Here is a 23,425-nt window from a genome sequence, read left to right as displayed (position 1 = left end):
CCTGAAATTTGGCAGATCCCATGGTTACTTGGGATACAGTACCTTCTCCATCCCCCTCTTCACCTTAGTAACTAGCATCTGGCCCTTGAGTTAGAAGAGGATGTGTTAGATGGGCAGGAAGTCTTCTTAAAGGAGTGCTGCCAAACACTGACTGGTGTCCTCCTCTTGTGTCCTGTCTTCCTTCCCCCTGGAATGAAACACAATGACTGAAGCTTCAGCTGCTATTTTTAGCCAAGTTGATAAGGGCTCCACCTTGTTGATGTCACTGCAGTGAATTGTAAGGACTTGGTTTGTTACCAAATCATTGAGCTGCAATGCCAGCCCTGGATTTCAGATTCCATCTCAAAAGACAGGAGTGCATTTCTGGCAAACCACTCTTATTTTAGGTCTTCTATCCTAGAAACCTGAGCTTAATTATGACTTAAAGAAGATAGCCAGCAGTAAAGAGGGAACGAATAAATTGTGCAATAAAATTTTCAAATGTGTTTAAATGCAGAGAGAAAACACGAAGAGTTCAAAGATGAAGATGAGCCTATTCCTTAATAAATATACAAATAGATAAATTATTGATGATAATGATAGTGATGATGATGATGATGTGGGTTTTTTGGAGACAGCAACATTTATTCTAACTAAGGTAAAAAATATAGACAATACAGTTGGATGGATGAATGGATAGATAGACAGATAGATAGATAGATAGGATGGAATTGGAATCTAGAGAATGGATGGAGGAGTTGTCTTCAGAGCAGATAGAGATAATTTCTTAAGGTTAATAGAAGAAGTGAAAATTCTGAGTTCAGAAACAAGCAGGATTGTAAATTTGATGGTTGGAAAACAAAGAAGTTCTAAATTGATAGCTTTTAACTTTTCTTTTTTTTTTTTTTTTTTTTTAAATTTTTTTTTTTCAACATTTATTTATTTTTCGGACAGAGAGAGACAGAGCATGAACGGGTGAGGGGCAGAGAGAGAGGGAGACACAGAATCAGAAACAGGCTCCAGGCTCTGAGCCATCAGCCCAGAGCCCGACGCGGGGCTCGAACTCACGGACCGCGAGATCGTGACCTGGCTGAAGTCGGACGCTCAACCGACTGCGCCACCCAGGCGCCCCAATAGCTTTTAACTTTTCAATGAAGGTGTTTAGCTGATTGATACAGAGAAAGAGAAATTTGATGAGAATGAACTAGACACACATTGTTATGGCAACTCCATTCTGGAGCATATATATGGAAGAAATTCTTACAAGTGAGCAAAGAGAAATGAGAAGAACACTTAATGAGAACCACTGTTAACCTCCTAGTTGATGAATTTCTGATGGGATTATCTTCTTGAAAGACTCTCCACAGCTGATGAAAAAATATTTATTTTCCATCCAGAAATAGATGAATTTAGAGGAAAGTCTGAATTTCTGGGCAATCAATGCCCCCAAGAAATGAGAGGTTCCCTCTGTTATATTCTTGGCACCTTCGCTTTCCAAACAATGTCGACAGGTCAATCACTTCTTGGAACAGCAGGGACAAAAAGAAGATGAGTGTTTTCTACTTTTATTTACTTCTTTACTGCCATTACATATGAATTATGTGGACCAAAAAAACTCTAGGTTATATTTTGAATGAGTACTAAAATACCAGAAGAATGATATTTTGGGGGGTGTAATTAGTCATATTGTCCCAAATGTAAAAATGTTGAAAAACTAGAAAACAACCTTATATTCAGAGATTACGAAAGTATGTTGTAACCTCTTTCTGTGACCTTCAATAATGAGAAAAATGTAATTAATATCTTGGCCACCTTTCTATTGATAATACTACATGGTGGTAAGTATCTCATTGGCTGAGATAGTGGTTTCTGTTTCCCTTGAATTGAATCACTCCTTAGGCCACAAACCTATGTTCTGCATATGCTGTTCTTAAATTATTCTCAGTAATGTCAGCATTCCATGTAATCTAAAGAGTTTGACTTATAAGAAGGGTCAGAAAAAATGAAATAGGTTGGCCATAATGTTCTCTCTTAAGCCCTTAATAAATATAAATTGTGAACAGGTGCTTCAATTTTTAGTTATGTTCAATTTATTTTCAGCAGGAATTATATTACCTTAGTATTTATTATGGCTGAAAATAAAAGAATATTAAGTAGAGTAAGGAAAAGCATTCCAATAATTAAGCATTGAGAGAAGATTCTTTGGTACTTATAGTATTTAAAATGCTAGAATTTTAGAAGGGAAACTAAAATAATCTGAGAATTTCATATCTTAAAGGATTTCACCCTGGAAGTTGCAATCTAGCTGTGACTCAGTTTTTCAGGCTAGCATTAAAGTGGTCTTCATCTTTGCAGGCCCTGAAATTTAATTACATCAGTTTAATCAAGATATTCTTTAATAGAACATTGAATAGTGTTTTATAAAACATACAGAGTTCCCTAAATAGTTACCACCATAAGGAGGCAGGTATTGACAACCATAATGTTTCTTGTTTGGCTAACATCCTGGTTTTCTGGAAGAATTCATTTTTTTCCCACAAGTTAGTAGTTATGTCTTAACAGTTGTTGTAGGCCATCATTGGTCCCAAGTCCATTTATGGTAATGCCTCTACATCATTTCTCACACTAATCTCTTGACTTATTAGACTTGATATCTGAATCAAGTTTCCAGCTTAGTCATATACATTGAATATGTTTTTTATGCAAATCACTGCCTTAGGACTGCCTGAGGACTGTGCAAAGTTAGACAGCAATAATACATAAAATGAGAGATACCTCATTGCCACTAATTTTTTCCAGAACTGCAAAAAAAAAAAAAAAAAAAAAAAAAAAAAGAATAGATTACCTTGAATAGAAATACTTGGGAAGACTTTTCATTAAGTCATTCAACAATCAATGTTGAATAGATGCTGGCGAGGATATGGAGAAACGGGAACCCTCTTGCACTGTTGGTGGGAATGCAAATTGGTGCAGCCACTCTGGAAAACAGCGTGGAGGTTCCTCAAAAAATTAAAAATAGACCTACCCTATGACCCAGCAATAGCACTGCTAGGAATTTACCCAAGGGATACAGGAGTGCTGATGCATAAGGGCACTTGTACCCCAATGTTTATAGCAGCACTCTCAACAATAGCCAAATTATGGAAAGAGCTTAAATGTCCATCAACTGATGAATGGATAAAGAAATTGTGGTTTATATACACAATGGAGTACTACGTGGCAATGAGAAAGAACGAAATATGGCCCTTTGTAGCAACATGGATGGAACTGGAGAGTGTGATGCTAAGTGAAATAAGCCATACAGAGAAAGACAGATACCATATGTGTTCACTCTTATGTGGATCCTGAGAAACTTAACAGAAATCCATGGGGGAGGGGAAGGAAAAAAAAAAAAAAAAAGAGGTTAGATTGGAAGAGAGCCAAAGCATAAGAGACTCTGAAACTGAGAACAAACTGAGGGTTGATGGGGGGGTGGGAGGGAGGGGAGGGTGGGTGATGGGTATTGAGGAGGGCACCTTTTGGGCTGAGCACTGGATGTTGTATGGAAACCCATTTGACAATAAACTTCATATATTGAAAAAAAAAAACAATGTTGAGCACTGACTAAAACCCAAACACTCTACTAAATCTTGAGGTAACAAAACAGGGTAAGATATGGCAATTGGAATTAGGAAGAATTTTCTGTTGCTTTTTGTTACAGAGATCTTACAAATCAATAGACCTAGAGTATGGTGGCCTGGCCTTTTGTTGGTATTCAATTTTGGTTGAATAAATAAATGAATATCTGAATGTCAGTCATGTTGAAACTGATTCTAAAACCAAGATCTTTGTTTAATCCCTAAGATATGGTCCAATATTTGTATTTTTGAAAAAAAAAAAAACCTGCATAACTTCTGTAAGTTAGTTAGCCAGCGTCTGGCATTTAGTAGGAATGCATACTCATGTCCTTCTTTTTCCATGACAAATACAATAGAAATAATCCATATGTATTTAACAGTATGAACTTGGCTAAGAATAGGTAAAGATAGAGAAGAGAGGGACTTGAAAATATGTTTTGGAAATACAAAATGTGATGTAAATATCCAGTGTAACTTCAGTGCTGTATTATTCTTATGATTTATTATGAGTTTTATTATTATAGAGTTTCATTACCCAAAACTCTAGACTTATCTATGCCTCTCCCCACACACCACTTGCTCTTCAATCATAGAAAAGCACTTGACTCCTTCTGTACATCATATTCTTGGTCCTACTGTGTTCTCTTTCTTGTTATTACCTCCTGGTGGCCATGTAAATTAGTAAATGTTATTATAGACAACGACATCTAGCTAAACAAAAATAAATATAAAAAATACGGGTAACACAGAATTATTGGAAAAACTAAGAAGGTAGATTTGTGGCTGGTCTTTCAGAAAATTCTTCAAATGACATCACAGATCTGGCCAAGGGAGCCATTGCTTCTGCTCCATGAGCAGAGTTGCAGACTGGAAGGCTGGTGGTTGAACGGCTGGTACAAAGGCATCTTGCCTCTCATCTGATCTGGTCCAGAAACATGGAGGTTCAAGTTCTGTTTCCCTCTCCCAAGCAATTCAGTGGCGAAGTGGCATATAGGGCATCAGATAGGCAGAACCTAAATCCCATCCTGAACCAGAGCTGCAAGAGAGTCTGCAAAGTATAGTCCTTCCTTCCCAGATGTAGCACCTTTGAAAGCATTTGGCATGGGTGTTAGTGAGCCAATTTAAAATACCTATTATAAACTCACATTTTCAATGAGTTTCATTTTTCCCGTTTCATCTTTTTTAAACGTTTGTCTATTTATTTTGAAAGAGAGAGCAAGAGAGAGTGTGCACAAGTGGGGGAGAGACAGAGAGCGAGAGAGAATCCCAAGCAGGCTCTGCACTGATTGTACAAGCAGGGCTTGATCTCATGAACACATGACCTGAGCCAAAATCAAGATTCAGTTGCTTAACCAACTGAACCACCCAGGTGCCCCTAGTTTTATTCTTGCTTCTTCATATCACTCCTGTTATCCACCTAGATTCACTCATTTGTTTGTTCATTCATTGTTCATTCACTCATTCCAACACCATTTACCGGGTGCATAACATATTTCTTGCTACACTGAGTAACTTCTTATAGTTTTCTCACAGTTATCATGTAGACTATGAATGTTTCCACAGGAGATTTTGTAAAAGATTATTAGAATTTTCTGCTATCTCCCATTACCCTGTAAATCTGTCAGCATCCATTCAAGAAAGGAAAAATCAGTCATTATTCTGAATAGAAAATAGAAATGCAATGCATTAAAAGCTCACACAACTGTGAAAGGGCTGGGGCAGCAAAGGCCAAGGAAGTTGCTGGAATCATAGAGTCATAAAAACAGGAAGTGCCAGAGTTTCAGGGGAGACTTTGGATGTGATCTCAGCTGCCTGCAGCAGAGAATCAGAGAGCTGACAGGAGATTTCAGGGAAGCCTCTGGAAAGTTCAGGCATCCTGGGGAAGCTGTTCCATAGGTCTCAGCTTCTTATGCTCTGGGTCAGAAATTTCACTAAAGCTAACCTGAGAATCTCGCCAAGACTCACCTCTTCCTTCCACTGCAACCTGAGAAAAATGGCACCTCTTCCCTTCTGTGTTCCAAATGTTGCTCATTAGCATAATAACAATAATACTGGAGAGAAGTACTAGAGAATAAATTATTGGCTTCCCTCTTAGAATGAATAGATGAAGGTAAGGGAAGACTGACGTGATTTTCAGTTCATAACAACTGATACGGTATAGTCCACCCATTTGATAACTCAAGCATTCCCTTCTACCAAATTAAACTTGTAAAGTAATAACGACAATGATATCATTCTTCCCTTTGATATAATGCAATAGTCTTTATTCCTCTGAAGAAGTGGTTATTATTTTCCCAAAAAGAGTGTCCTTTTGTGGATATGACCATTCCTTTCTTCACTCACTCACCGTCCTTTTTAATAACCTGCAGTACTTTATTACAGTTTTGGCTGTAATTATAATTAAGTTGTAAATTCTAATTATAAATTTAAACACAATGGGCGAAAAGTGCTTAAAAGAAGAGAAAGAAAGTAAAGAACATTGACTAATGTGTGATATAGACATAACAAGAAAAAGAATATGCATTTCTATGTTTTCCTCATTTCTGGAACTTATCCTGGAGTCATAGTTGGTATTTATTACTTCCTTCTTCCACTATCCATCCTCTGTCCATTTTTCTCAATACCTCTACTATCTGTGTGTATTTACCTAATCAATTGACCCAAACTTTTTTCCTAGAAAATTCTGAACCACTACCAGTTCTGATAATATTTAGTTACCATCCTTTTTTAGTAACATTTACTACTTATGATCAAAGTATTAAAAGGCACTCTAGAGATTTCCCTCAGATCCAGATATACTCCTTTGTTCTTCTATCATGATTAATCATGCTCAAATGTCTCAGGAACCTAAGGTGATCAGGTGGCAGGCTCAAGTTCCAAGTCACTGTAACCATTATTTTGTCCCCTTGTAGAAGTATTCCACCTTTGCGAGTAAGTCTTCTAACCTAGCAGGATCCAAAGTTGTAGGAGCAGGTAGCAACACCTTTTGGTTTCACAGCCTCTGTCTTCTGGTAATGGACAACATGGAAAACCCAGAATAATTTCCCTGTATCAATATTCTCATTTTAATCACGTCCACAAATTGTCTTTTGCCATATAAAGTAGCATTCACAGGTTCCGGGGTTAGGAAATGAACAAATTTGGAGGCCATTATTCAGGATACTACGTCACATTAGTACGAAGTGATGGTAGTAATGAGCCTTGGTGAGAAGAAATATATGTTTTTAAACCCATGAATAATCTCCATCTCTGCTACCAATGTAATGTTATGAGCCCATTGCGCCAGTCAGGGTGGGGGTGGGGGTGGCACCGGGAGAAGAAGCTTACATGTGTAGAATGAGTTCTCTTGCCCCTAATTACTACAGTGGATGTCTTTGGGGATAGCTTTTGTGCAAAATTAAAATAAGACACAAAATCATCACACTAAAGGCTCATTACAGAGTGTCCATTCACATACATCATCCTCAGAGCTTCTTGTTATTAACATTTCATCTCGTGATTGCCATTTCACTGATCGACCGGACAAACATTAGTCACTGCCATGAATCAAAGTGGAAACTTATCTCTGGCTGTCTCTCCTTTGCACTCATCCAAAGAGAAGGGGCAGCTAGTTGTGCTGCATAAATTTCTTCCACTTGTTTCTTTTCTCCAGGGTATGCTCTGGAGTTGACGCAGACTACTTTTGGGTGATACCAGGATATCATCTGTAGTTTTTATTAGTTTTTTTTCCTTCTATTTGTCAGTTTATCTCCAAGATTGCATTAGGTATAAATCGAAGGAGACATGACAATTTTTCTCATTTAAGAACTATAAGAATCTGGGGGCCCTGGGTGGTTCAGTCAGTTTAGCATCTGACTCTGTTTTGGCTCAGGTCATGATCTCATGGCTTGTTACTTTGAGCCCTATGTCAGCACAGAGCCTGCTTGCAATTGTCTCTCTCCCTCTCTTTCTGCCCCTCTCTGCTCACTCTCTATCTCTTTCTCTCAAAGTAAATAAATAACCATTTAAAATAATTTTTAAAAAAGAATCATAAGAATTGAAGGCTATTGCTAATGCAATTTACTTGCACCTCAATCTTTAATGAAACCTACATATAATGCCATATATATATATACACACACACACACTATTGTGGTTATATTATTATATATAACATTTCTACTTTAGTGAGAGTTGTTTTGCCATAGCCAAATTTTACAGTTTGCTGGATCAGATGACACTCCACTCATGGTGGGCAGTTAGGTTTTAATAACTGTTTGGTGTCTCATAGACAAACAATCTTAACCAGGACCCAATAGTAAGCCAGCTGCCACTTATCAAAAGTTACTGCAGCATAATTTCTTTAGGAAAAAGGATGTGCTCCCTATTGTGGCTTGAGAGAAAGATCCATATCTACTGGAGACACTTGACCATCAGTAAACCAGCTGGGTTATAAGGTCTTGATAAAATTCATTTACACTGATCCTGAACCTGCTTCATTCAGTCTTCTCTTGGTTCTCATAGTACATTTTGTTGTTTAGCACAACAAAATGGAGTATTTTCAGCCACCAAACAAACCCTGGAAACATCAAGCCTTGTCTCTATTGATTAGTTCTAGAATTTGGAAAGTATACCTTGTTCTTTATTGTAAAGAATATATCTTTTTAAAAAAATGTTTAATTATTTATTTTTGAATGGGAGAGTGGGGGAGGGGCATGTGTATAAAGAGGCAAAGAACCTCAAGCAGGATCTGTGCTGACAGCACAGATGAGGGGCTGGAACTCAGGAACTGTGAGATAATGACCTGAGCCGTAGTCAAGAATCAGATGCTTAACCAATTGAGAGACCCAGGCTCCCCAAGAATATATCTTAATATGCCCCACATCAACACATACTTGGAAACTTCACCAAATGGCAAGCCCCTTAATTTGTTTTAGCCAATCTTTCACCACTAGTACACTTATAGTAATCATCTAAAATACTTCTTTTCTTATACCTTAGGATGCAGAGGTAAAAACAAAAGAAAGAGGATATGATATCATAATATTGTTGCTTAGAGACCTATATTTTTGATTTTTGGTCATTCAAGTGACCAAAATATATTTCTTTGTATATATTTGGTCTTTTGCCACTATTTCTGGCTCACTGCTCTTCAAACCCTTTGAATTTCTTAGGTGTTGAGGTAACAAAGTGGCTTTTGTTATGTTAATGAATGTGGTTTTAGATTCCACCCAAGGGCTGAGGCTGGTTGCCAGGAGCACCAACCATGTGATTAGAGGGGTGGAACTTTCCCTCCCATCCCTGACTTCCAGGGAGGGGAGAGGAGCTGGCAGTTGAATCAGCCAGTGGCCAATAATGTTGTCAATCACGACTATGCAACGAAGCATCCATAGAAATCCATAAATTTGAAGAGTTTCAGAGTTGATAAACACCTGGAGATGTGGTGAGAGTGGTGCACCTGGAGAGGGCATGGAAACCCCATGCTCTTTCCCCATATCTCATTCTGTGTACCTCTTCATCTAGCTGTTGATGCATACCCTTTATCGTATCCTTTAATAACCTGGTAAACTTAAGTGTTTCCATGAATTCTGTGAACAACTCTAGCAAATTAATCAAATTGCCAACTCCTGTGCTTATAATCAAACCTAAGGGAGGAGGTTGGTGGAACCTCCAATCTATAGCTAGTTGGTCAGAAGCACAAGTAAGATTCCTGTGCCTGTGACTATCTTCTGTTGCCAGGGTGGGAAGCAGTCTGTAGGAATGAACCTTTAACCTATAGAATCTGATGCTATTTGGGGGTAAATGGTGTCAAATTGAGTTGAACTTGAACATCTTGCTGGCGTCCAAGGATAACTTGGTGTCATATGTGGGACAACACCTCCTGCCATATTGGAATTGAGTCTGGGAATACATAAAGAATGCCAAACTGTCAACAGACAATCTATCGTTCAACTGTGAATTTTTCAGGGGCAGAGGCATTTTTCTAAATGTGTGTGCAGTCTTTAGTAAATACACAAATGAATGAATGAATGAATGAATGAATGAACGAATGAATTGTTGCCTAGATCAATTTGTTCACAATGACACTTAAGCTTTAAGCATTCTTGGAGACAAACTGTGACTCATTCTTCTAGATTGCCTTTATCATAACAGATATACAGCTTTTGAGTCAATGTTTACCAGTGTAACAACTAAATGACTCAATCCATGACACCTCAAGGCCTGTGAGAAAGCCAAGATGATTTTACTGTCACCTTGACATTTTGTCAATGTCTGTGATTACAAGGCATGTGGGTCAACAATTGAGTTGCAGATTCATTCTCTCCATCAAGGGATTTCACATTTAATTAAGTTAAAAAACCACTGGACCTGAACTCAATTCTTGTTATCTTACCTTACCTTACCTTACCTTGCCTTAACTTACCATACCTTTGACTGGTTGAAATGGACTTTAAGCACTTGGGGTTGCATTTAATAGCATATCTAACTTCATCATGTTGCCAAATTTCTGGACATTTCTAGAATTGGGAACTTGTTATTTCTCAGTTTCTCATTAAACTAATTATTTGTTCTGCCTTCCATTTTGCTTCTTTAATACACACTCTTCAGTGAGTTGGATTAAAACAGCATATTTTTTTTTCTAGATTGCAGTTTCTTCTTTTTCTATTTGTTCATTTGCTTATTCAAAAAATGTTTGTTGACAATCTGCTATATATCAGGCATTATTATTAGCAGCTATGAAGATTAACAGATTTTTGACAATAAAGCTATTCCAGTAAGAAGTGGTAACATGTCAATAAATGAATAATTAAAAATATTAAAAATAGCATATCAGATAGTTATACATCCTGTGAAGGGATTTAATTTAGGTAATGGATAAGGAGTAGCCTTATATTAGTTATTCAGAATAATCTCTATAGAGCATTAAATACATTTTTCAAGGAATATGAAGGAAACAAAGGAAGAAATTGTAAAGATAGAGGGAAGAAACATTCAGAGGGACCAGGTAACACAGGGGTTGGCAAACTTTTTCTATTAAAAGATCAAATATTTTAGGCTTGTGAAGCTCTCTGTGATGACAAAAAACTCATTGTAGCACAAAATTAGCCACATCAAAGGGATGTCACTTTGTTTCAATAAAACTTTATTTACAAAATCAGGTGGTAGGCTGGATTTGGCTCTGAGACTATATAGTTTGTGAACTCTTGCGCTTATACAAAGGCCTCAAATTGTAAACAAACTGGACATGTTTGAACTCAAAGAGTGGCATGCTTGCAACCTGATGGATAGGGTGAAAAGCGCTAGGAAATAAAGTGGGAGACGCAGGCAGTGTCGGGGTCATATAGAAGAAAATTAAAGCCAAGAGAGTGGATCATATTTTAAGGTTACGATAAAATGTGAATTTAGCTACAAATTCTTGCTGTCCATCTATCCCTACATCATTTTGTGCATTTAGTGTGCCCTTCCAATCTGATTTTGGTCTTGAACAGCTCTTATGCACTGGGACTAGTGTTCATTTTTCCTTTTAGAAAGGCTTTTCTTTTATAAAAGTCCACGTTCACTCTTATTAAAACTATGCTGGTAGTACAGAAAGATGATGGTGACTTAGATTTGGTGATGTGGGAGTGATTATGAAGATTTGGAACACATTTTGGATGTGGTTTCAACAGAATATCACAAAGGGTTGAATGTGGGGAGTGAAGAAACGAGAAATCTGGGATCACGTGTCAATGTCATAATCAATGTGGTAGAATGGTGGTATTGGACAGTGAGATAGGGAAAGTCTGAGGATCAATTATCTCTGAAGTCATTGACAATTGAGCAGTTTGTTCTGGCCCATTTCAGTATAAGGATCAACATGATACCTAGACTGCAAAGAGATATCTAGTTTCATGGCTATTTTAGTCTTTCTGCTTAAGAAATCAAACCTATGTCTTTTGGGTCTTTATTTGAAGTTGACAAATTTAGTATAATACCTAGCATCACCAAGAAAATAATATTAAGTTATAACAAATGGAACAGTTAAGAGAGAACAGATACGGAGGCAAAAAATGAGAAAGACCCTTCAGAATTAGACCCAAAATTTTTGGTCACTGTAAATCGGGCTTCACTCCTATTTTGGGCAAAACCCATCCTGTATCTTAACTGAATATATCTTTGGGGAATGAAAATGTTCTCTCCTCTTAAAAGTACTAGACAGGGGCACCTGCGTGACTCAGAGAATTAAGCATCCAGCTCTTGGTTTTGGCTCAAGTCATGAACACACGGTTCTTGGGTTCGAGCCCCATAATGGGCTCCATGCTCTCAGTCTGGAGCCTGCTTGGGATTCTCTCTCTCTTTTTCTCTCTCTCTTTTTCTCTTTGCCTCTCTCTCGCTCTCTCTCTCTCTCTCTCTCTCAAAATAAATAAATAAACTTTAAAAAAAACAAGTGCTAGAGACGGAAAAGCACCATATTTAGAGTTGAGCAGGTGAGAGGTACATCCTCACTCCACCATTAACTAACTCTGATCTTAGACAAGTTATAGAGCATCCCCCTCAGTTTTCCTCTCCCTATATGGTAAAATTTAACAGTCCTTATGCAAAAGCCTTCTTAGAAGATTTAATTGGTTTAGATTAGTGTCACTTTTATTAGATAGTGTTTATGATCAATTAGTATAAAATCATTGCCTTGAGAGGTGTTCACAATCAGGCTTGTGTTCCATTGCTGACTCCAACTCTACCATTTTCTTTCTTTCGTATTGCATTTCAGCCACAGACGTTTTGGAGATTCTTCCTTTTTTTTTTTTCTCTCTGTCTGTTTCTGGAATATACCTTTGTGACCCTTATTTGAGACTTTGCATTTACCCAGCTTCATTTTCACATGGCCTAATCCTGCCTGATCTATAAGATGCCAGCTTAAATGTCACCTACTCAAAAAGGTATTCATTTCCAGGATTTTTTTTTTCATAGAATTTAAACTTCAACTTGCTATTTAATCTACTTAATGTTACTATCTTTCTTCCCTACTAGAACATAAGCTTCATGAGACCAAAGACATTTCTCTTTTTTATCAAAAACCAAGCCTAACACACCGTCTGACATAAACAGAAACTCAGTAATTGTTAGATTGCAAGTGAGTTGTTTAATTAGTCCCACCATTTTCAGTAGAGGACTTGGCACCATAAATAACAGTTAATATTATTATCATTTTTATTATGGTTTCATTTTGAGAAAAGATTTCTGAATTTCTCAGTAGTCCTCTGCTTTAAATAGACTGTCAAGGAAAAATCTCTCAAATAAGCTTTTCTGAATTTTTCCAGCTTATCAAAAATGGCCCCAATGGAACTGTCTTCCTCTGTAACAGAACCAATTAGTCTAAGAAGCTTTGGTTTGACTGAGAGGTGTTCCAGTTACAACCACTTCTACAATTAAGCTTCTTTAGATGTCTGGGCCTTGATTTGCATTTTTCTGGCACAGACATTTGCCCTGTAGTCCCTTGCATAACTACAGGACAAATGTCCACTAATTCACTCCATTTTTATTTCTTTCAGCCTTTTCCTCCCTTCTTCCCTTCCTTCTTTCCTTTCATTATTCTTTCCTCTATTATTTCCTGCCCTTCTGTATTCCTGCATTCAGTCATCTCCCAATTAGGCACTGCTGTAAATGCTGGAGGTACAAGACAGAAAACACCCTACATTAATGAAACTCACACTCAAGTCTAGAAGATAGGGAGTAAATAAGTGAACAGATAAGTGAGCAATCTGTGGAACTGTGTTTGTGAAAAACATTCCAGTCCATAGTGGCAGGAAATGCAAATGCCCTGAGACAGCAATATGCTTAACATGTTTACAGTGAGTAAAGGATATTGGCTTTGTAAGTGCGGAAGTTGTTGGAAGTGACATTTGAAGATTAGCCAGCAGTAAGACCATTACAACCCCTATATTTTACCCTAAATACACGGAAAGAGTTTGAAGAGTTTTGACAGGATAATGACTTGATCTGATTTACATTTTGACAGGATTTTTTCTGCCTTGTGTGAACCACAGAATGTAGGGGGTCAAAGGTAGAAACAGGAAAATGAGACAGGGGGCTCCTGTTGTAGCCCAGGTGGGAGATGACGATGGTCTGGAATGTAGTGTAATAATAAAAACAGTGAGCCTTGGGATATATTTTCAAGGTGAGGCCAACAGTGTTTGCTTGTGGTTTAGTTATAGTGTGTGAGGAAATCAAGCATGGTTCTACAGTTTTTTGTTTTTTTGTTGTTTGTTTTTCTAAGCAGTGTGGTAAATAATAATGCTATTTATTTAGAAGGGGAAGAATAAGTTAGGATAGAAAATCTAGAGTTCAGTTTTGACATGGTAAGTTTGAGGTGTATCAAAGATTTACACTTCTATATGAATCCAGAGTTCAGGAGAAAGATGGCATTCAGCTATAAATTTAAGAGTCATCTGTATAGCAATGATGATGTTCAAATCCATGGCTTCAATAAAGTCACAAAGGGTATAGGTGTAGTTGGGGAAAAACCAGAATATTGATTTGGGGTGCTCCCAAATCGGGAAAGAAATGGTACTGAATCAAAGAGAATGAGACAGGAGCCATGAGATTAGAGGCAAACCAAGAGTGATTTTCTGTCGTGGTAAGGGGATAAATATGGAGGGTAAATGCAGGAGGAGAGACCACTTGATGGTTTTATTTCTCCCTAGGTTCTATCTAACCATTCTGCCCTCCTGTTGACTACACAAGTACTATGGCCAATTGACCTTGTGGTAGATTCCATGTTCACTACCAAAATGGTATGTTGATAAAGACCCAGTCATCTGTCAACTTCATCTGACACCCCTTTTCATCACATCTCACATAAGAAAATATGATACCATTTTGGACAACTGGATGTATTACCTCTTCTATAAGTTGGCAATAGCATTACTTATTTTTGTAACTAATCCTATGTTAGAAATGATGCATCTTAAAGCTCTTTGAACATTATACAGTGCTCTATTAATGCCAGAATTCTTTGCTATTATTTGTAAAAGAAGCCAATGGTAGTGAGGAAAGACAAAGAGAAGAAAACAATAATGTTTGGTTTGTTTCTTTTTTGATTTAGAATGAATCACTGGGTGTATTTAGTTTCTGTTCCTTTACTTTAACATGAGTTTTCAACTTTGCTACTCATAAGTTTAAGTCTTATAAAGTGTTTCCTGCTGAAATGCCATGCTGACTGTTATTCAGCAGCAAATAAATATTGCTGTCCTCACTAATTTGAAACAGTATGAGTTTTAAACTTCTAGCTGTGGGAGATTTATTAAGATTACAGTTTTCATCACCATCCCTTCAAGTCCATCAAGATAGGTCAAAGCTGTATAATTTAAAAAAAAAAAAAAACTAACAGCAATTTCCATTCTTTTTAGACTATGCTTTCTGAGCCAGCAATATCGTTAGAAGCACAGGCTTGCCATAAATGAAATACATATCCACCTACTTCGTAAATATTTTAACTTGACCTCAGTTTTTGGATTAAAAAAAAAATGTTGACCATTTCATTTCATTGTAGGTATGAAAGCAAAATAGTTCTTTTTACAAAGTAAAAAGGCCTACCTCCTACACATAAAATTATTTTTGTACTTTCCTTTTAAATAGTTATAATAGATGAGTTAAAATGAAAATAAGTAACCCTGCCATTCACTCTGAAATGATGACTATTGGCAAGGAACTCTTTTTTAATTATTGTAATTTTCTAAGTATCATTTCAATGAATTGCCCAATTACTATATTTATTGATTTAGAGTAATTGATTAAATGGTCAATAACTGGGGCCATTTTATTCTAAGTTTATTAATGCTCATGCAAAATGAGGTTTGAAAATACTTTAATGATTATTATGGTCAATGCATAGAAATATCTTGAGAAAAATTCTAGACTGTTTGAAGAAATATGATTTATGGAACAACAGCCAGAATTTGAAATGACCCCTCTCTAGTTGGATAGATTAAATTAAATTAACACTCAAGTGAGTTAGTACCTTGCCTAATAGACTAGTCATGATCATGAAATTTTGAGAGCAAATTGTATCATTATATAACAAATCCAATTTTAAAGGCATTAATTGACTCATTTTTTCTAAGATACTACAATGAATACTTTTATAAGAAAAAATAATAGCTACTCCACAGCTAGTAACCAATTAAATAGTCCAGTTACTCTTGCTATGCATAGGTTTTCAGTCAATATTTATTCAGTGAGTCAATATATCTATTATATAAGTCTACATTTCCAAGTTAGAATAATCTACTTGTAGTGATTTTTGCATATTTATGCATAGCAATGTTTTCAAGAAAATCACCTTAGGTACTTTGTAAAAGGTAATTCCTCAGTTGTACTAATAAGACTTGGCAGAAAGTTATCAATTATGAAGTTTCACTTTTACCCATGTATTCTTTCCCTCTGGGGAAAAAAAAGTTGGGGTGCCTGGATGGCTCAGTCAGTTGAGTATCCGACTCTGATTTCAGGTCAGGTCATGATCCCAGGGCTGTGGGGTCAAGCCCCGCATCTGTCTCTGCACTGAGAGTGGAACCTGCTGGGATTCTCTCTCTCCATCTGCCCCTCTCCTCTGCACTCTCTCTCTCTCTCTAAAAATAAAAATAAAGTTTGTTTTTTTCTTCAAATTTTTGAAATAGCTTAGGAAAATAAAAAAGCACTGAACCATTTTTGTCACTTGTGATCCCAAACAAATCACTTAATTTTTTATGACTTCTTTTCTGCCCCTGGAAAGTAATTAAGATGGTTTAAATATATGTGATCAAACTCCTCACACTCATTACACTTTTGCTTACTTTCATGAATTGCTCCATAAATTCAAGATATGAATATGGTAGCATAGTTTTCTATGTAATTGCTAAAGCCCCCTCATACCTTTGAAGCCAAACATTGAATACTGCCCTTTTGAAATGCTCTACACTTCCTTCAACTCTTTAAGAACACTGGAGATTTACTTGGTCAGAGTTACTTCGGAGGCCAGGCAGACAAGAAAGCAGGGTGTGGACACACCTCCATTGTTTCTGACGATCAGAGAGAGTCAGTGTTGAAGACTCATAGTGTCTCGTCCCTTGAACATTGTCCAGCCTTTTGGGGTGCCAAGTCTTGAGTGCCACTGCTGGGCCACACACACAGGCTCGGAATCTCTCCCCGTCTCTCTTTCTTCCTCACTTTGTTATTTCTCATCCCTATTCTTCCTCAAAATACAACATCTTGACCTGATGTCTGGGTCGAGGGAGCTTCTTAGGCCAGCTGTGCTGGATGCCAGCCCTATTCTCCACCTTAGCCCCTTAGGTCATTGTTTGAGTCTGGGTTACTGGCTCAGTTTTCTTTATTCAGCATATTTTATTTTAGGATACTCTCACTGAGTCTTGGTCAAGTTTATCCTGCTTGACTCCAATTTTGTATCCTGGGAAGCAAGAGATAATGCCCTGTCTCTTAGAATGTCCTGAGCTCTGAATCAAAATAAGCTGTCTATAAGGTAGGGATCTCAAGTAAACTTGTCCAAAATTCCCACAACCAAATTACAGGACATTAACTTTGTATCCACACTAGTACTGGTGATATTAACTGCACTGGAAGATTTACTTCAAGGCACTCTTAGTCATCACCATGGTCATAGAAGATGTGGCCTTTTAAGTAATCCCTTCAATAGGTGATTTATTTGAATCTTTCCCTACACAGGTCTCATGAGAATAATGTACATCAAGACATTGTAAATTCTAAAATGTTAGGCTTAATAAGGTAATTCAACTTCTCTACACACATATTCCCAAATGGTATGGTGCACATGAAGAAATAAGTTCTTTAGTCAATGTCCTTTTCATTTGCAAATGTGCGTATGGAATCTACAAGTACAGAAAATGGTTGCTTTGTAACATTTAAAAGATGGAATATATATCTAATCTTATTCATGTCATGATGAGTAGTATTTTAGTTTTTAAATCAATTACATTTATCAATATGAATTGAATTAAATTAAATATTAAGTTAGGAGTGCCTGGGTGAGTCAGTCAGTTAAGCATCCAACTCTTAATTTTGGCTCAGGTCATGATCTCACAGTTTCATGAGTTTGAGCCCCACATTTGGCTCTGCACTGACCACATGGACCCTGCTTGGAACTTTCCCTCTCTTTCTGCCCCTACCCTGCTCATGTGCTCTGTCTCTCTCAAAATAAATAAAAAGTATGTATATATATACATATATATACATGTATATATATATATGTATATATACATATATATAAATACATATATATACATATATATATTAAATTAAATATCAAATATGTATTTTAAAACAATTATTTTCTTGGTGCACTGAATTTAATGATTTTTTTTTTTTCATTTCAGAAAGGTACTAAATAATTCTTATAGAACATTAAAAAAAATGGGTCAGGGGCACCTGGGTGGTTCAGTCAGTTAAGCCTCCAACCTTGGCTCAGGTCATATCGTGGTTTGTAAGTTCAAGCCCCGCGTCCAGCTCTATGTTGATAACTCAGAGCCTGGAGCATGTTTAGGATTTTGTGTCTCCCTCTTTCTCTGCCCCTCCCCTGCTCATGATCTGTCTCTCTCTCTCTATCAAAGATAAATAAACACTAAAAAAAAAATGAAATCCAAACCAATCAAAACTATCAGTATTCTAATTCTAATAAGTGGACTTTAAAACAAACACCCAAAGTTACTTCTTTTCTTTGAGTAATGATAGTACTTGAAAGCAACTCACAATTGACTATTTTCTGTGTGGCTTAAAAATACTAGTGAGGAGAATAATAACTATTTTGCTACTGAACATATATGATGGTAGCTTCATCCCCATATTGGAAAGTACCCCTCAGGACATTACAGCTTCATCCTACTATGCTTTCCCACCCTAATTTTTCACCCACTCTTTCTTTTTAATTTTTCTTTTTAAGAATATGCTCATTACTGTGGCTCTGAGTGAAAGTATACCAGCTAACCTTAGTCTAATCCTTTCACTATGTGCTCTTTTTGTTTCTAGCATTTGAATGAGATAAATTTCTACCACAGACTATGTATCTCTCAGGATGTGGCAAGAAGTATTCCAGGGGATTCCAAGAGGCTTGTGAGGGCAGGACATGTATAAAGACTTTAAATGATTAGCTGAATCTCTCAAGTCTTCTTGGAAAAGAGCCACCTTCCTCTGCTTGCTTTATTATACCTTCTTTTCTGTCCAAAGTTTAAAATATGGCCCCCTTTCCCAGACTTCCTTCTGTATCTGATACCCAGTATAGAATGTTGCAAAGTATGAAGTGGCATTGAACCAAAGGATTCAATTTGAATTCTTATCCCAATATTTACTACCTCATGATTTTAGGTGGGTTTACCTTCGGTCTCATCTCATTATATGGTGTTACTACTCCCTCATCATATGTTGCTACCCCCTTGGATAGCACCTCCTCATTACGTGATGTTCGTACATTTATTGTGAAAATTTTTTTTCAAGTTTATTTATTTATCTTTTTGAGAGAGATAGGGAATGAGTGGTGGAGGGGCAGAGAGAGAGAAAGAGAGAATACAAAGCAGGCTCCACACTGTCAGCACAGAGCCTGATGCAGAGCTCGGACTCACAAGCCATGAGATCGTGACCTGAGCTGAAACCACAAGTCAGACTCTTAACTGACTGAGCCACCCAAGCACCCCTGTCAAAATTTTTATCAAAGATCTTACCTGGTTCGTGGTTAATGTTCCATGATGTTAGCTGAACAAAAATAGGTGTTGGTGAATAGGTATATTAATGAGGTTGGCTACATTAAAAAAGAAATTGTTTCTATTGTGATTTTTGATAAGTTTCTAAGTACTTATCTTGCTGAATTTTAGGTCCCTTCGAACGTATTGATTTATTCATCAAGCATTTCCCATGTGTTTAGTGTTTATAACATTGTGCTAAGTATCATGGCAAAGGGGACTCAGACTGGAAAAGTAGGTATGAGACCTTGTTTCTTCTCGTTGGTTTAGCTTTACCTCTTCTTTTCTCCCAGACCTTTTGTGCTCAATTAGTTCTATTTCCGTAGCTAATAACAATTTTAGCTTATGGACTATATTTCTTTCACCCAAGGTTTTATCAAGTAATACATTCTCAATGAGTATTTATTAAAAGAAGGACTAATTGAATAAGGCACGAAGAGTTTAAGAGTGTTGCTGATTTAACAATGATGTTAACAATGGATGGGAACTTCACGTTGACTTAACAATGGATGTGCACAGATCCCCAAGCAGAGCTGGTGGGTCTCAAGATTTCTTCCCCAAAATGCCTGAGACTTTTTCTCTGCCAGGAGTTTTGGCCTCCAATTCCATCAATCACAAATTGAGCATCATCTTTTAGAATAAAGACACTTTAGAGGGAATTGAAGGCTACCATTCTTCTTGCATCAATATAAGCTAATGATCTTGTGTGCATTTGCTTCCCCAAGCTCTAGGCTCCAGAAGTATTGGTTGTAATTAAAATAAAATTAGTTTGCTTTCTTCCCATACCTAAGTAAGCTTAGCTGCACCAATTCAATTGGAGTCTGGGGAGGAGATTAAAACTCATTTGAGATCCTTGAAGGGATTGCATGCACTTTTCAGTGAGCCTGAGTGGGGTACTACATTTGATTGATGAAAGCTAATTGAAAATATTTTGTAAAATAGATTTTCCCAACCTGGCATGAGAACCTGATTACCAATAAGAACATTGAATACATGAAAAATGAAAATATGTTCCGGACTTCTAGTTACTATGGATTGTTTTGAATAGGTCTTTTCTGTAATTTTATTTTTTCCTAACACAGTGATACAGTTATATTGTGTGTTATGCGACGGGGCAATATATGTTACAAAATTGTTAATAAAAAAAAAAAAGGAAAACCAGTGGTTAATCAAATAGTCATTTATTGCCTAACAACTGCTGAAAAGTTTCACATTATCTCCTTTAGTTCTTACCAAGTCCTTATGAGGTTAGTAATACTAACACTATTCTGTAGACAAGGAAAGGGACCTGGGGAGGAGATAAAGCCAATAAATGACAGAGCCGGAAGTTGAAACTGGGTCTCTCAGTGAACTTCAGCATTGTCCCATTGCACTGTATCCATATTAATCTATCCATCACAGATAAGTGTGTCCTGTCCTTGTGTCCAGCAAGGTGCCTAGGTAGAGTAGTGGACAGTGCAGACATTCTTGTTCTGGTCTCATAGAGTGTAGAACCCCATGGAAGGAGAGAAATCACACAAACGCAGAAATAAATATGTACTTATGTGTTGGCGTCTATTACTTGACATTAAAAGATAGGTATGATGAGAGAGAAAAAAAAATGGATGCAACTTAAATTAAATGATGTAATGATGAGGTTGGAGTGGTCAAGCAAGGTTTCCTGCTGGTCTAAAGGTGGAGGCAGCATCAGGGTGGGGTCTTATTGGGAGCATATGATGTACATAGACTAAAGGAAAAGAAAGGATTTGTAAAAGGACAAATGTTTTAAAAATCCATGAGACAAAAAGGAGCTTGGTTCTCTCTAGAGATTGTGAAATTAGTCTGGGCGGGCTGTGCGTGTGCTTGGTCATTGAACTGGCTGCAACATCGAAGTAAAAGGTTTTAGAGATCCTGCTGAACTTGTCTGCCAAGCCGTCGTCTGGATGCCCTTATACCTTAAAGTTAAATCAGTTGACGCTGACTCACCCCCATCTCGCCTCCCTTTGGTAAGCAATGCTATTTACCTAAATTTCCTGGATGTTTTCTCTTATAGACATCTTCAAAGCTTTCCAGGGGTTTATCTATAGTTTTCTCACAGATGGAAAAGGAACAGATAAACTCTGAGTTCCACCAAATGGTTTTATGATCCACTAAGCTTTTGGAAAATGTCTATCTCATGGATTACATTCTGTAGAATATGTGTTTATACTTGATCTCATATTTTCCATGGAAAAATCAGTTTGGAAAACACATCATACTATACCATCCTCTGAGATCAGGGTCTCTAGTAAAATATGTAAAAAAAAAAAAAAATTAATAGACAAAAACTGATCAAAGTTTCAACAAATATCATGCTTAATTTTCTTCAACACAGCATTTCTCAAACTCATTTGATCATGGAAAACTTTTCTGTTGCTGTTGAGGTGACCTTCCAACCCATTGTTTGGGAAAAGCAGCTTCACCTCCATCACTTAAACCTTAATACATAGAACTCTCTCTAAGGAAGGCATTTTGCTTCTTAAATTACAACTAGACCAAATCAGACATGAATAAGCAGCTAATAATTCAACCACATTGATATTTTGTTGGCATGTAATCAAATCAATTTACATGGCACTGAAAAGCTACTCATGTGCTTAAACTCATCTCTTAATTTTGTATTATTTTAATTGACCCAGTATTAATTGATTTGGGGGAAACCGAGCCTATCAGAGAGAAAATTTGTATTTCATTTCAAAGTCTCCCTAAAAGTAGATCCTAAGTATAACAATCAAAAATATATCCTTGTATATTTTTAGTATCTATACTCAACACACGTTTTTGAATTAGTATTCTCTCTTATCCTAACATTTTGAGGAATTAACAGTCTTTAATAAATTAAGATAAATAAACCAATCTGTAAATTAATTCCAATTCTTAATTATGTCTTCTGAATCCTATTTTCTTCCCTTATCCATAGGTACACTTATAAAATATTTTAAAGATTTTCTTGAAGTGTATTAATCTATCTCACTTTTATATTAAAAGTTTACTCTCTTCCAAAGTCGTGGAGTCTCAGGATCAAATGAACTTGGTAATACTTGCTTTGTTTTGTTCATTATATCTTGAGGTGCCCCCTAGGTTGCCCTGGACTTCATACACTCCATGCTGGGATCATCTGTTCTTTTTTATAATTTGAAGTTTCCAGCTCTTTTTTTTTTTTCCTCTCAAATTTGTTTTGAAGTAAAAATACCATCATTGTGAAACACTTGGAGAAATGATAGTTCTTGATGCACTTTCTCTTTACTTCTATCAGAATTAGTTATTGTAATGTTTTTCTGATCCGTATTTGAGTGAAGCAATTAATATTTCTTGAGACACGAGCAAATACCTACTCAAGAATGTTTCAGAACTCTTCCTAATACTAAAAAATAACATAGACATAAATCCGGAGCCCCAAAGTAACTTGCATAATATCACACAGCTAAGAGAGGCAGAGCCCTGCTCGGAATTTAGGTTTTCCTGAGTACAAGTATGTGCTCATTGTTTTCTACCACAAAACCTCATTTCATTAATAAAATTCCAAGGATGACTGGCTTGGTTGTAACCCATGCAAATGTTACCTGTCATGATTTTCCAGATGTTTCTTTAATAACATTAGCACCCCAATGGCTAAATGTTATGTCAGTATGAGTATGTATATGAAGAAGGGAAAAAAATAGCTTTTATTTTAGAAAGACAAGACATCATTGTTATCAACAGATAGTAGCTAATGGCTAAATATGAAAATTTATGTTTTGAGGCAAAATGCATTTGGATTGTTTAGCTGATTTTTTTTCCTATTCACTATAGGTTACCATACTGATTTCTAACTAGATGGATGCCCCTGTGTGTGTGTGTGTGTGTATGTGTGTGTGTGTGTGTAAGATAGACAAAATTTGTCATCAGATAGTACTCTTTAATTAATAAGAAAATATGTAGAATTTTTGAAGTTGCCTAACTCTTAAAGAAAGAAATAAAGAGAAATTCTCAAATTAACCTATGTCTGATATAGCACCCCAACTTATATTAATCCCTTTTTAACCACTTTGGTCAATAATGATAGATACAATTAACTGATCTGTTTTTTTACTCAACATATATTAATGCAGTGACTATTTTAGGTCAGATGCT

General features: G+C 36.6%; 1 long non-coding RNA gene across 6 annotated transcripts in view; it reads left to right on the top strand.

Moving 5' to 3' along the window:
• The window catches only part of LOC147579786 (uncharacterized), a 494,570-nt gene that overhangs the window by 178,211 nt on the left and 292,934 nt on the right, over positions 1-23,425 (top strand). The gene's annotated exons all lie outside the window — the stretch shown is intronic.

Source organism: Puma concolor, chromosome B3 (assembly GCF_028749965.1).
Source record: "Puma concolor isolate L17-30 chromosome B3, mPumCon1.1.hap2, whole genome shotgun sequence".
Classification (NCBI taxonomy): domain Eukaryota; kingdom Metazoa; phylum Chordata; class Mammalia; order Carnivora; family Felidae; genus Puma; species Puma concolor.
Note: the sequence above shows the minus strand (reverse complement) of the source record. Positions and strands in the feature narration are given on the sequence as shown.